This window comes from Candoia aspera, chromosome 1 (assembly GCF_035149785.1).
Source record: "Candoia aspera isolate rCanAsp1 chromosome 1, rCanAsp1.hap2, whole genome shotgun sequence".
NCBI lineage: Eukaryota > Metazoa > Chordata > Lepidosauria > Squamata > Boidae > Candoia > Candoia aspera.
In genome coordinates this window covers 295,568,583-295,584,376 of record NC_086153.1, presented here as the reverse complement: position 1 = coordinate 295,584,376, position 15,794 = coordinate 295,568,583, and positions in this window count along the sequence as shown.

The following is a 15,794-nucleotide window of genomic DNA, read 5'->3' as shown; positions in this document are numbered from 1 at the left end:
AGAGGTTTCAGGTATTTTTCCCAGCCTTTTCTAGGAAGGCCAAGGGTTAGAATCCTGAATCCTTATGCATGCAAAGTAGTTGCTGTAATACTGAGGTACGACCCTTCTACAAAGATCAGTACAAATTACCATATAAACAATACTGGAATGTCATTACACATTATGCTAACATTTGTTGGCATGTGAAAAAACACATTGAATCTCTTCCTGAACTATTTACTTTTGTTTGTTTTTATTTATTTATTCATTTATTTATTCAACTGATATAACCACCCATCTCACATTTGTGACTCTGGGTGGTTTATAATTAAAACATAAACAGTAACCCCCAAAATAATAAAAAAAGCAGCCATACAAACAAGACAAACATTAAAAACAAACAATTAAAAAGCATACAGTACAGTACTTTTAAGGGAGTGTCTGAGTAAAAAACTGAAAAGTAGTTCTATTGTATCAAGAAAGTTCATCACGGTGCCTCAGATTAACAAAATAGAGCATACCATGAAAGTGGAGTTTAAAAAAGCTACTTTCATCTATACAGACCAGATATAAAGAAAAATAATAGTAATTCCAGAGAATGGAGATACACTGCCATCTGGAAATGTGTGAAGCATAGGAAGGTAGAAACTTCTTGAGCATCCTGGAGCTAAACCATTTAGAACAGAGTAGATTAAAACTGGCTTCTTGAATTGTGATTAGGAATATAAAGAAAATCACTGAAGTGTATGTTTCAGATGACTCAGATCATTCAACAGAACTGCCCAAAGCATTTTGTACAGCACATAACAATAGTTTCGTAGCCTGGAAATTATGATAAAAACAATAAAGGTGGGATAAAAACCAACCAACCAACCAAACAAATAAATAAAGGGCAAGAAAAAGATTTATTAGATATGCATTAATTAAAAGATGTCTATTCTTATGTAATGGGACCAAGTTCCATAAGAAAATTTAACAGGCATAAAAATGGAGTCAAGTGATCAAGTCTTAGGAGAGGAAAATATTTCTTACCTTCAGAAAAGTACTGTGATAGGTGATTTCTAAAAGGCTGCAGTGGAATTAAAAGTCCTGTGAACATCCATGGAAATTATTGTTCTTTAGAGAGAAAGTGTGTGAGAATTGATAGAGGATCCCACCTGGTTCAGAGTTTTACTTCCTGTACAGAATCCTGAAATTCTTTGGATGACCTCAATCTCTCTCTCACATGATTCATACAGAGCTAGGTTAATCCATTTAGAATGAAACAGACTAATCCCTGAATGAAGGAGGGGTGTAAATCCTCATACCAACAGGCCAGATTTTTTGTAAACTTGCCAAATGCACACAGCATGGACTGAAAATATGGATGTGAGGGGCAGAGGCTAGCAAAGTAATTATTTTCCTCATCCATGTGGAGTGAAAGGGTTTTTTCCCTTCCAGGAGCTGTTATAGCTTCAGGTGCAGAACAATGAGTAAATGATCATTTTTCCACTGGTTGGTGGTGGTTTGTAGGAGAGAGTGAACACTGATTGATCCATGGAGTTCCCTGCCTGTTTTCAGCATTCAGAAGTTGCCAGGAGCAAAGGCAATCACACAAAAGCAACTGCACAGCCCGCTTCAAAAGACCCCAGAGGAACTTGGAAGTGGAATCAGTGCCACGTGGAAGTACCCTTAATTCTTAGATTATAAAAGCTACTTCAAAGATAGTGTAGATTTCTCATGGCAGCTGGAACATACAACATGCTTTTCACACTGGGTACTTCCATGGTCTGGAGAATTTTCATACCACAACCATGTATCAACCAAAATTCTAACTTTTTAGCATTCCCTCTATTTTTGTTAAGGTCTTACAGATTAACTGAAGATGTATAATAGTCTCCTGGGGCCCTCTAAGACATTATTTTAAGAATAAATGGTATAAATTTCTACTTAAGACAGAATTTGTCTAGTTAAACATTTCATGATATAAATGTAATATGGAATCTGTGCTGTTGAACATGTTTTTACACTTTGCTGTTGGATAAGAAAATAAGGAAATGAATGACAGGGAGTAAATGCATGATCTCAGCTCCACTCTGATATAACTCTCAGCAATGTATTAGGGATAAATGGAGAAATGCATCTTAAGATTGCTTACAAGGCCTTAGAGATGTAGTATCCAGTAACACTTCATTTCTCTGCATTAAAAAAAACCCTTCTATATTAGCCAATGTTCTAAGTATTTTATTTTATCCTCTTATTACACAAGTTGATTATAAATGGAACAAGGAATATACCCCAAACAAAGATATTGCTGATGTATTTCTACTAGAAGTCATCCTAAACATGGGTGATAATGCAAAATACCTTCATATTTGATACATTTAGCAATGGAGATCTATATGCAGTGCCAAGAAGCAAGACATGGTGAGATAAGTTCCTATCTTCAGTTGCTCATGTAAAAGTAAAATGAAAGATCATGTATCTGTAGATAACTTGCAAAGCTTTTTCCCAACTGGGAAGTTGAAAACTAACTTAAAGTAATAGTTTTTTTTTTATCTTATGTCAAAATTTTCAAACTCACTTTCTTTTTCTTACATCCTGCCCCACTCCTGATTGACTTGGTGGTGAACATCAAATTCAAAAGCAAATATCAAAGCAAACACAATATAGTGATAACACAATAAAATAATCAATTCCTATGATGGACACCCTAATGAATTAACCTGGGCCAGACGTTCAATGGTATAAGATTGGTTTTACCTTCTTGTGAAATGCAAGGAGCCAGATATGTTTCCAGGGGGATGGTGTTTCAGAGATATCTCATTTCCATTTGTAATTTAAAAAAAAATTCCTTCTACTATTGCTATGCCATATTTAGGCAAGAGATGGCAAGAAATACTGCATGTTGATTTTTCGGCATGTAAAAGAACTCTAAGCAATTTAAAAATGAAGCAATTAAATGGTAATGTAAATATAGAAGTCAGGAGAACCTTCAACTTTGAAGCTCTAAAACTCAGTTAATAGTTCTAAATAGGTTTTTATGCCTATGGTAAGCTTTTGTAAATTGTATTGAGATAAAAATTATTCTTAAACGCATGGATTTGTTTAAAAACCATAAAAAATACTGCCTATCTGAATAATGATTATTTATGATTTCAAGAATAAAAGTACAAATTTGTATGCACTGTTACTGCACAGATGATACCAAAATTAGAGGTGGAACATGAATCAGTGAAAATGTTTTGATGCAATTTATAATAAATTTATCAATTTTATTCATCATCATCCCAAGCAAGTAAGTAGTAACTCTGAGCATCCTCCCACATTTCCTTTGTTACATGTGTTTTTGTGGTAGATATTATCGTACATTTACTTGCTTACAATACTCTCTGAAAGCAGATCTAGAAAAATAACAGACTAATTATTCAGGCTCAACCCCTTGTAACCATATGGAAAAATATTTGCCAGCATGACCTGTTTCTTGCAATAGCTTGTAAGTAATACCTCTTCCAAGGACTTTTCAGCAACTTCCCATCCATCCACCTTATCCGTTGTCTTCCACTTTTTCTACTCCCCTCAAGCTGTACAAGCTTATTAGCTTTTCCATTCCATCATCCACTGACATCACAAATCCAAATTTCTGCTTGCTGATCATCACTTTAAGGAAGCACTCAGTCTTGATGTGGTCCAGGATTGCTTGGTTCTTTTTGCAGATGACCATTTCCAAATCCACAAGCTGAGTCTGAGAGTGCTGGGTTTGTTAATATTATTTGCAGTCAGAGTGTAAGTGGTGGGAATGTGGATGTACAGTGAAAGTGGGGAAAGGAGAGGTACTTGATCAGGGTAAGAGAATAGATGCAGGTGAGGTTGAGGGACTGAGAAGAGGGTGATAGAGGAATGGCAAAGAATGAGAGGAAGTTGAAAGGAAACAAGGAGGTTAGTGAGATGGATTTGAAACTGACCAGAATGAACTGACGTTAATTAAGAGGCTGACCTAGTGATCTGAACTTTTGGAAGCAGCAGAGGCAGCAAGACAGGCAGAAGAAGAGATCACAGGTTCCTCTGCAACTGACATTGGGAGTGGAATGAATAGAATCATGAGCAGACACTATTGTGGGAAATAAGCAAAGGTGACAGTAAGAGAAGATGGTCTTGCTGGGCCTCTTAGGTGGATTAGAGGATGAATTGGAGTGAGAAGAGTCTCTTCAGGTAGGAGATGGAACAGGAAGAAAAATGTTCTTTGGAATGAGAGCATAACATAGCCTGGGACCCTGATGAGAGTGGGTTCCCAGGGATGGAGGGGATTTACTGGTTAGGTGATTGTGTGGTCATTTATTTGGGTTGTGGGAATTATGTGGTAACTATGGTACACACGGGCTAGGGTTAGATGTTAGATAGTACAGTATGAGATAGAAAAGTGAGTGGAAAAGTGGGATGAGGTTGGTGATGGCAGCCTTGGTCAAGCCTATCAGGCCTCTAAGGGAGAGGGGGCAAAGTTAGGGTTTATTGGATTGAAGTAGGGCTTGGGGAGAACATTGGACTTGCCAGGTATGTGTAGAAGTGCAGCTTGCAGCCTCATGGAGGGTGGGATGGAATAAGTGCATTTTTGTAATAATGGGTCAAGGGAGATATGGTGGGAGGTGTTGGTTTCAGGATGCTGGATCACTAGTGATCTTGACCTTAAGCTACTCATAGTAAATGCCAGGTCCATTCGTAAGACCATGTTCATCTATGATCTAGTAGTAGATAAACGAGTGGACCTTGTTTGTTTTGCCAAAACCTGGTTGGACAACTTGCCCTGTTGGAGATCTGCTCTTCTGGGTCCTTCAGCAGCCTCAGTTCCTGGGGTATGAAGGAGGTTAGCAATGATCATAAGAGAAATCTTGCCTGTGAACAGAGTCTCTGCTCCTGGGATGGTAAGAACACAAGAACATAAGCAGTGCATTGCTGGATCAGATCCTGGACCCATCCAGTCCAGCAAACTGTTCTCACAGTGGCCAAGCAACTACACAAGGAAGCTCACTAGTCTCCCAGTAGATGGCCTTCAGAGGCAGTCACACTGCCATCAAGGCATAGCCATTGTTCCCCATGACTTTCATGAATTGCTCCACAGCTTTTTTGAAGAGTCCATTGGAGCTGGGTGGCTATAATGAAATGAATGAATGAATGAATGCCAAGCTGATAGCCAGCACATTTTGTGGTAGCAAATCCAAACTTGAATTATGCTTTGTGTAAAAAATACTTTCTTTTGTCTGTCCTGATTCTTCCAGGATTCAATTTTGTTGGGTGACCTCTGGCTCTATTATTTTGGAAAGGGGAAAGTAGCTTTTCCTTGTCCGCTTTATCCACATGATGCATTATTTTGTACACCTCAACCATGACTCCTCTCATTCACCTCCTTTCTAGACTAAAAAGCCCCAAATGCTGCAACCTTTCCTCATAGGGAAGCTGTTCCAGCTCCTTGATCATCTTAGTTGCCAACAATATTCCAGAAATGGTTGCACCATTTATTTATATAAGAGCTTTATGATATTTGCATCTCCATTTTCAATACCATTTCTTAATATCTCTAACATTCTGTTGGCCTTTCTAACGGTGGATGCACACTATGTTGATACCTTCATTGAACTGTTTCCTGTCCTCCATGGTTTCTTTCTTTATCAATCACTGTTAGCTCTGATCCCACTGGTAGTGAGGATTTTTGGCTCCAATGTGCATCACTTCACACTTGCTCACATTGAATGACATCTGCCATTTTGATGTCCATTGCCCTAATGTGCAGTATTTTGGGAGCTCTATGTAGTCCATTGTTGTTTTTATTACGGAACAATTTGGTGTCATCAGCAAACTTGGTTATACCACTAGTCACAGCTGATTCGAGATCATTTATAAATATGTTAAAAAGGACCGGTCCTAGGACAGAACCCTGGGGGACCCCGCTGGTTACACCTTTCCATTGTGAGACATGTCCATTTACTCCTACTTTTCTATTCTTTAGCCAGTTGCTTATCCAGAAGAGGACCTGCCCTTTTATTCCATGGCTGTTAAGCTTATTGAGAAGTCTTTGACTAGAGACTTTTTGAAAATTTAAGCAGATGATGTCTACTAGCTTGCTCTTATCCACATTTGTTAACACCCTCAAAAGACTCTAGTAGATTAGTCTGACAGGACCTTCTCTTGATGAAGTCATGTTGGGTATCCATGAGCAAGGCCTGTATCTCGAAATGTTTGGTAATTTTATCTTTAAAGCTGTTTCCACTATCTCCCTCTGAACAGATGTTAAGCTGACAGGCCTATAATTTTCTGGATCTTCTTTTTTTAATAGTAATTTTATTAAAAATTACAATTGCAAAGATAAAAACTAATACGAACTAAAAAAGAAAAAATAGAAAAAATAGAAAGTGCAGAAAATAAAAAAATAGAAAAGAAAAATAGAAAAGAAAGAAAAAATAAGAATATAGTTTAAAAAAAAAGAAAAGGAATATATAAAGAAATTACTTCCCCCTTCATCACAACAAGTACAAACAATTTTAGTAACTTATCATCTTCTCTTAAAATACAGTAAATAATCTCTTCTTCCCATATTCCACCTCTTATCGATAAGCAAATTCTTAAAGCCTCATAGTTCAGTCCTGATCAGCAAAAGTCCACTAAGGGTTACCAGAGATAACAACATATCTATTTTAACCTTGCTCAAATAAACCAACTTTATATTCCTTCCTTTTAATAATCTTGATACTTAATAATGTCCTAGAACTTGATTTCTTTTCATTTTTTTTGTCCCTTCTCACAAAATCCTTCAAAGCTTTAACAAGTCTCTTTTGTAAATCCAATATAGAAAAATGATCCAGGTCACTCTTTTGTTATTTGTATATCCCTTTTAATTATTAAGACATCAGCCAGTTTCATTTGTATGTCCAGTGTACAATCTTTTTCTGTTATCATTCTTGTAGCCTGTCATTTTTAAATCCACTTTCAGATCTTGTCTGGTAAAACTTGTTCCTCTTTCATAACATCTTTTAAACACAGTCTATCTATAGAGGCAGACACTCTTAAAATTGACTTCTGGGTCCATTGTTCAAAAATATCCTTCAATATGTCCAATGTTAAAATATTTTGCTCCATTGTGTATTAGTCAAATTTAAGTGTTCTTCTCCTTTAATTGTAATCTTTAGTTCCTTCTGGTTCCCTCTGGGGTCCAACCTTCAAAGTCTCATCCTATCTTTTTTTTTTAAAAGAGAATTCAAAACAAAAGCATTTTACCATGGGAAGGATTTTTATAATTAATTCCAAAAACTTATTTCGAATCCATCTGGACCCTTAGTCTGCTTATAACTTTCCAAAATCAAAGTTCTAATCGTCCTTTTGCTGTTTATTTCAAAATAATTTTTTAAAGTCCTTAAACTTGTATTTAAAACTTATTTCGCTAAGGATCGAAGTCAACTCACCTGGTGCTGTGAAACATGTCAATCTAAATAGCTGAAAAGCAGTTAACAAGCAATTTCTGAAAGTGATTAGAAAGGGAAATATGCAAACCCAGTGTCCTTTTGAGGGCACTGACTGCGGTTTGAGCAAAAAGATGGCTACTCCCTCGTCTTCCAGAGATCTACTCATTGGAGACTGCTGTCTTGCTGTCTCCTCATGAGAAGCAACTGTATGGAGCACTTGTGTCCTCTCCTTGTCCAGAGAGGAATTACGAGGAGCTTGTCTACTCACTGGCTTTTCATTCTGCCATGGCCGTTGGGGTCTTCAATTTGCCATTTCTTCCCCGGGAGTCCAATTTTCTGGATCTTCTTCTGAGCCTTTCTTAAAAGTTGGAGTTACATTGGCCACCTTCCAATCCTCAACTGCAGAGGCTGAGTGTAGAGACAGGTTGCTTATTGAAGAGGCCCACAATCTTAGCTTTAAGTTCCTTCATAACGCTTGGGTGATTACCATCAGGGTCTGGTGATTTGCTGATGATCAATTTATCAATAAGGCACTTCTCTTGTCACTACTATATGGCTCAGTTCATCTGATTCCCTTCCTGAGAACAGGAGTTCAAGCTCAGGGATCTGCCCTAATTTTTCTCCTGTGAAGTTGAAGGCAAATAATTTGTTCAGCTTATCTGCAATCTTCTTTTCTGTTCTTAGCACACCTTTGACTCCTCTTTCATCCAAGGGGCCAATGGCCTCCCTGGCTGGCTTCCTGTATCTAATGTATTTGAAGAATACTTTATTATGTGTCTTGACAATATGCTCCTCAAATTTTCTTGTTGCCTCCGTCTCTTTGTTTTCCTTTTGCCAGTTTATGTTCTTTTTTGTTTTCTTCATTAGGACAGGTCTTCCACTTTCTGAACAATACTTTCTTGGCCTTCATAGCTTCCTTTACAACTCTAGTCAACCATGCAGGCCTCTCCTTGAACTTTGGGCCATTTTCGTAATTTTACAAATATGTTGTACCTGAGCCTTTATTATTGTGGTTTTAAAGAACAGCCAAACTTTCTGGAGTGAGCTTGCCCTTTTGACCTCCCCTTTGAGTTTCCTTTTCAACAGTCTTCTCAATTTTGAGAAGTTTCCTTTTTTGAAGTCAAAATATGACTATGTGGGACTTGCTACCATATGTAGATTGTTGCTTCTTTGAATGTTGAATTTTGTTGCATTATGGTCATTACAATCAATTCGTCTGACTACATATATTCCTCTCACCAAGTCCTGAACACTACTTAAGAGTAGGTCTAATATTGCCCCCTCCTGCATTGGTTCCACAACTAAGTGCTCCAGTGCACAGTCATTATAGTATATAAGATTACCTCTCAGTTGTGGTTTGAATGCACATTCACCCAGTTAATATGTGGGTAATTGAAATCTCCCATATTTACAAGACTTCCTTTTTGGGATGCCTCTGATCTCCCTCTCCATTTCCTGATCTCTGTGAGCATCTTTTTCAGCAGGATCCCCAGTATTAATTTACCTTTATGATCTGGTATTTCTACTCAGAGCAATTCTGTCAAATGATCTGCCCCTTTGGGGGTGTCAAGATAACTTGTTTCAGTGGTCTTACATACAAAGCAACACCTCCTGCACTACACCCAATGGCATACGAATGCCTGTGTGTGAAGTTGGGCAATAGGAACAAGTTAGGGATCCTGTTCACATACTGGCTGTGCTGCCGCCTTTCTGGAGCTCCTGCATCTTGGTGCTAGGCTGATCTTAGAGCTCCCTTGAGTTTTAGTACTGGGGGACTTCAAACTCCATGCCAATACTAGACTCAGGAGTCCTCCAAAATAACCATGGGCTTGTCCCAGGTAATAACTTGCCCTATACAGATGAACATTAATTGGACCTTGTCTTTATTTTGAAGCAGTTAGTGTGTGATCTGGATGTGGAAGATGTTATATTGAGTCCTTTATCATGCATATCACTCCCTAGTCTAAGTAAGATTTGTTGCTGTCTGCTACTTTTGCAGCGTGGTACAGCCCATTAAGATGGTCTGCTCTAGGTGTCTAATGAACTGAGACGGATACTATAGGGCATTTTGGATCTTTCCTAGTGATCTGGCAGGCAGTTCTGTTGAGCACCTGGTAGACTCCTGGAAATGGCATGTTTTACATGATTACGGCTGACTGATCTTCCTCTATTGACCAATCTCAAGGAGTGCCTTAATTTACTGAGCACCCCTGGGAGATGAAGTCACAGAAACAACACCTGGATTACTTGTGAAGGAAGATAAACATAAATTCTGACTGAGCACACAGGTATGAGCTCATGCGTGAATCTACAAGATTAAAGGTTTTGTACTTCTCTGCTCTTATTGCATCAATGGGTTACCATCCAGTAGCCTTGTTTATTGGTGCCCAATTCCTGTTGGGGAAAGATGGTCAGAAAGAACTGCTGCTGGCTGCTGTGACTCATTATTGCAAAACTTTGCTGATAAAGTTGCTCCCATTTGCCATAGTCTTGTCTCTTCATGGGCAGAGTCTGAAGTGCTGCCTGAGGAATGTCCTGCACTGTTATATAGAACTCCTTTTCAACTGTGGAGCTAATGAGATGGAGAACATGCTCTCTAACACGATCTCTGTTGCCTGTGGATTAAATCCATGCTCCTCCTGGCTTCTTCAGGAGGTGGTGGTGGTGGTGGTGGTGGAGGGAGAGCTGACAAGCTGAGTCCAGGAGGTAGGGAGTGATGCCAGCCACTTTGAAGGTGGTAGTGATATGCCTCCTTTGTTGCTGTATGTGAAGCATGCGCAGAGTGCTGGAAAGCGTTTAGCATGAGAGCTCAGAAAGAAGACACGAGGCATTCCAGTGAAAAAGTTGTATTCAAATAAAACATAGAGAACATAAACAGTTTCTCATCCAGAGCCCTGGATGGGTCAAAATCCTTAAATACAAAAAGGCATATTTACAAACTCATGCACACACACAGAGCAAAAGAGCTGCTGCTGAGCTGAAACAGAAACTGAAACCACTGGCAGCAAGTCCAAGCAATTCCCCAAGCATGCAGGCAGCTTTTTTCTTATTTGGTCATCCAACACTTTCCACACCCCAACCTGAAGCCTGACCTTTTCACTCTGCCTAACAATTAAGAAACAATTTTGTTACCATGGTACCAGGGTGTTTCTGTGGCTTATTCTTTGCAGAATAACAATGATATACCAACATCCTTCTCGACAGCTTCCCTGGACCCAGATCTGTTGGGAAATTATCATATGGTCTCCAGCCTTCTCTTTCTGGAGAAGGTTGTCAATGAGGTGGTGGAGTGTCCATTTACAGAGTGCCTAGATGAAGAGGATTATCCAGACAGCTTTCAGTCTGATTCCAACTTAATGTGGGAGGGAAACAACAGTAGTTGACTCTCCCCTTTGCTTTTCACTGTCTATATAAAACCATTGGATCTGGGTGAGGTATTAGCAGTATGCTTTGCATCTCCACCCAATATGAGTCAATGGTGCTGTGGAAGTCTTGATTGGGAGTTTAGAAATTGTTGGGACCTGGATGGCTGTTCAACTCTAGGAAGATGGAATTGCTGTTTGCTCAAGAAGGGCTATTTGTTCCAGTTGTAATTCAGGGTAGGGTGGCATTCCTCCTGATGAAGCAGGTCTGCAACTTTGGATCCTCCAAGATTAATGGCTTCTGCTAGAGTTGTTGTTGAGGCTGCTGCCAGGTGTCCTGATTACCAGGAAATACACTGAGACAATGACTTGGTCTCTAATATTTATTAGTAGTACTTAACAAGAATCCTAACAAACTGAGGAAGCGTGGGAAAACCCCGCCATATAAACCCCAAAGGTTAAGGCGGTCCCGATCTGTGTCTCTTTGAATGGCTGAACAGTTCCTCAGTGCTACGCATGCGCTTGACAGTCTGGGTGGGAGCCCCCTGCTCTCCATCCTTACTCATGACACCAGGAGTCAGCTGGGGCACCAGTTGCAGCCCTATCTAAAGGAGTATCTGGCAACAGTGACTCATGCCCTTACCATCACATGACTGAACTACTAGAATGTGCACTACATGGGGCTGCCTTTGAAGATCACTTGGACATTGCAGTTGGTGCAAAATATGTGTATCCATGCTTGTTAAATTTGCTTATGCTGGTACACACTTTTGAAAAAATAACTCCATCTGATTCCATAATACATTTGTTGTCACAACATAAGGTTTGACTAGTAGCTTCCGGTTCTTCTTAATCTCCAACTTCTTTCAACTGTAGAAATAGACTTTTTTTCCAAGTCACAAATGAATAATAATTCAATTAGCATTTGGTGTTCCTCTAAGTAGTTGCTTTAATCTAGCGGAATTTGTTTTAGCAATTAACATTCAATTTATTTTTGCTACTGATCTTTAAAGTATGTCCAATATAAAGATTGAAAATTTTGTTTATTGCAGACAGGATCCTGAATGTTTCCCACTCTGTGGATCCAAAAAATATCTCCAAAGCTTGCAAACATTCTTCAAGTGTTGCCCGAGTTACTTCTCTTTCAATCTCCAGAAATTTCTAAAGCAGCCTCAGACAACTCTTTCCTATTTTCTTCCACTTCTCTTGTGCAGAACAATCCCAGAGTTTGTCCTTAACTCTTAGTAGTTTGCTGTATCCAGTTTTAAAAGTTGTATTTTCCTGCAGGAATGACCATTTTCCTAGAGAAGGTTCTCAGTCTCTTTAGAACTTACCACTCTTTCCAGCATTAGACTAACATTGGGATCACTGTAACAAGAAACCACTGTAAATATTTTGTGTTTACTGCAAGCTGCACAGAACCATGAGAATAGGTTGTGACATACAAATGTTTGTAAATAAGTTAATTTTCCCTGGAGAACCATCACTATCAGCTTACATTTTCATACCTTTAAATTGAGAACCTGTCATCCACTCTCCAGCAAAGCTTTACAAAGCCAATTTCCTATTTTAATAGTGATAAACAATGTTGGTCCAATTTTGTGGAATGTTACAGACTTCAGTAACAGAGCCCAATATATTATTGATCCAGAACCAATTCTATACATAAGAAAATGCTTGCATTGGGTCTACTCCTCATTTTCACCCTAATTTAAATCTTCATCGCTATTTCAATTATCAGAATAAAGAGATAGTATAGATGATCCCGGTATCTGTACTTTATGTAACACTAATTGTGTAGTTCCCATAATAGAACTTCTGGATTTTTTCTTCTTTTTCTGCAGTATAAATATACAAACAATTAAAACACAACGAAAATGATTGAATCAACTCTATAAATCAAATGAATATGCAAATATTCAAAGCAACAAGAAATAATACTTGAACAAGAAAGGGTTCAAGTTACTGGGGGAATATAGATGTAAAGACCAAGGTATATCTATTTTTCAGAATGCGTTGGAACCTATTCCATAGTTACTATTGTGGGTAATGAATGTCAATCATTATTCCTTTCCTTCTTTGTCTCTAATGGACTTTTAATCAATTTCCTTTCTTTACACACTTTGGGTTGGTATGAAAACAAAAATATTCTAACAGACACAGAAAAGAGAACTCTAGCTGATTAATCTCATTTTGTTCATAACTGTTAGCCTCCAAGTAAATTCCAGTTTAACATGAATGTACTCAACACAAACAGAAAATAAAAATATAAAATTAAACAACAGTGTTGGAAAAATGCTTTCACAAATATAAAAAACGGAGATATGTATTTAGTCTCATGCTGTTTCACATATAAAGGCGTAATAGCACCAAGCTGAATGTGAGATGTGCATCTATTGAAAAGTGTAGTTTGAAATGATGTGATATGGATATTCTATGCAGTGCTTTTTTATGAGTATTGTCCACAACAACAAAAATTACTTAATGAGTTAATTACAGAGTGCTTAATTCCATGGGATGGGAAGTTGACTGAAATAAAGTTTATACATGTATATGCATAGTTGTCTATTCATCAGTCTGAAAGTAAGAGAATTTTAGGGAAAGGAATTCTATTCTCAAGTTATAACACATTTAAAGTAAGAAATATATTACTGCAGCAAAGCTTTTCGACCATTAATTTTGTTACTATGATTTATTAAAATGTGTTTTTATAACATTTACTCCAGATTTTAATTAAGTAAATTGTTCATAATTGTCAGAAGGATATTTATTGAGTAAACTGCGTAAAAGAATAAAAACTTACCATCCTTGTTTTGAAAAGTGTGATTAGAAGAGTCAAATTCTACAGTGAAACGGTAGTGTGCATAGCAAAATCAAAATTTTGATGAAGTTAGGATCTATTAGACTGTTATCCAGCAAGGAAGCTGTATTATTCATAGTAGCAAAGAAAATAAAGGCAACACACTTTACAAAGGCATTTACTTATAAGCTTTGAAGTATCCAAAGAAACCTGCATACTGACTGAGAACTGTTGAAGATAATTCTGTATACCCGTTCATTCCTGCTAAACGAACAGCACTCATAAAAACTTCAGTGAAACAAGCCAAGAACAGTATACAAACCACTTTCTTCATTTGAGCCTCAATGTTATAAAAGTTACAAATTTTCAGTATATACTGAATGACTTGCTTCTGACTTTGCTCATTCTGGAAGAGGCTTTCAGCCTCACCAGTACTGTACTCTATTTATTATAAAGTACATTTATAAACATTTCCTTCTACACTTAAGAAACAGATACATTTCCAAATCAATTCCAGTGCAATTACTTAAGTTCCTATGTTATCCAATTTTGCATACCTGTTAAAGGCAGAAAGCATTCAGTTCCTTGAACGAAGGAAAGGAGTTTATTCTAAACTCCAAATCAAGAAGTTGACTATTTGATATTAAAATTTTGCAAACTGTTGAACAGGAAATTGCTAAGCAATGGGATGTAATATATAAAATATAATATAATATAATATATATATATATTAAATTAAATTAAATTTCATGGATAAAAGATTGGTTTTTCAACTAGAATCCTAGAATTCTATGAACTAGAATTCAGAATGTAAGTATTTAATTTGAAACTTGATTTCATTTGAAGAATGAAACAAAAGCGTCTAGAAATTATGGACTGTACTTCATTAGGAAATGTTGATTTTCCTTCAGCTCAAAGGATCGTTGGTGTACAATATATTAAAAAAAGCAGTATAACAACTTGAAGAACCACTTCTGGAATATCCATTTAATTAATTCCCTAACCTTCCAATATAGCAATGCAGAGATAATCAACTAAACATTATAACAGAGAATTTATCTGATAATGAGTTAAAATGAGTGTGAGAACTTTTTGATTGTTAGAAAGATATAAAATGATAGCAACAGCTCTCCCACACAGGCTGTCTCTGATGACAATTCTGAATTCCTCTGACTACTCAAAGAAGTGCTACTTACAGAAAAAAGTAAGAAAAAAAGGAAGTTCTAAAACAAGAAAGGAATCATACATGGTGACCCAATGGAACATGATTACAGACGTCCAACAGGCCATTCAGCAGTTTATGTTACTGTACTGAAACAGCAACTGCTCCATTCTAATATGCAGTAAATTTCCTGAAAACAGTGCTATTCAACCATAAGATCCAGATGAGGAAAGAAAATAGGAAGATCTTCCTTCAAATGTAATTATTTCCAAATAATTCCAACCTTGATTAAAGTATTATTTGGAGTAGGCAAGGATAATCTGCCTACTTGTGTATGCTGAGTTATCCATAGCCAAGGTAGGCTCTACATGTGCCGATCTGCCTGCACCATAGAAAAAAAATTCTAGTTCAAATGATCAGGGCTCTGGTAGCAAATTGTATTAAAAGTCATAAGCTTTTGTGAGCTGCAGGTTACTTTCACCAGATGCATAGAGCATCTTCATCAGATGCACATAGCATAAAGCTTATGCATTTTAATAATTCTTTTTAGTCAGAAAAAATGTTACCAGACTCCTGAATTTTTGTCACCAAAGATCAGGGATTCCCAACCTGTGAGGTGTACCTCCCTTGGGGAATGTGCAGACTGAGTCCAGTGGAGGTGTGAAAAACCTTTTAATTACATTGTTACAATAAATCCACCTTTCCCAAAGTTTCATTGTATTGTTTTCATTGTTCATTTGTGTTCACTTTGGTGTTTGGATTTTTAGGGGAGATGTGTACATTAAGATTACACTAAAGGGAGGTGTGGTGGTAAAATGTTTAGGAACCCCTGCCATAGATTAACATGGTTCTCCCCCTACAATGTCTAGTTCAAATGACTAAGTTGTGTGTATGCAATGCTGCACAAGAACTCATCTGATTTCAGAGGTAAGCAAGCATTCTGCCTAAGGCTTTTGTCTTGTTACTGCAACCATTGTTAGAAAAGTCTCATGACAGCCAAATATCCTGTCACAGTAATGAAGCGGGTAGTAATGCTGACTCTAGTAAAAGCTCAACTGCAG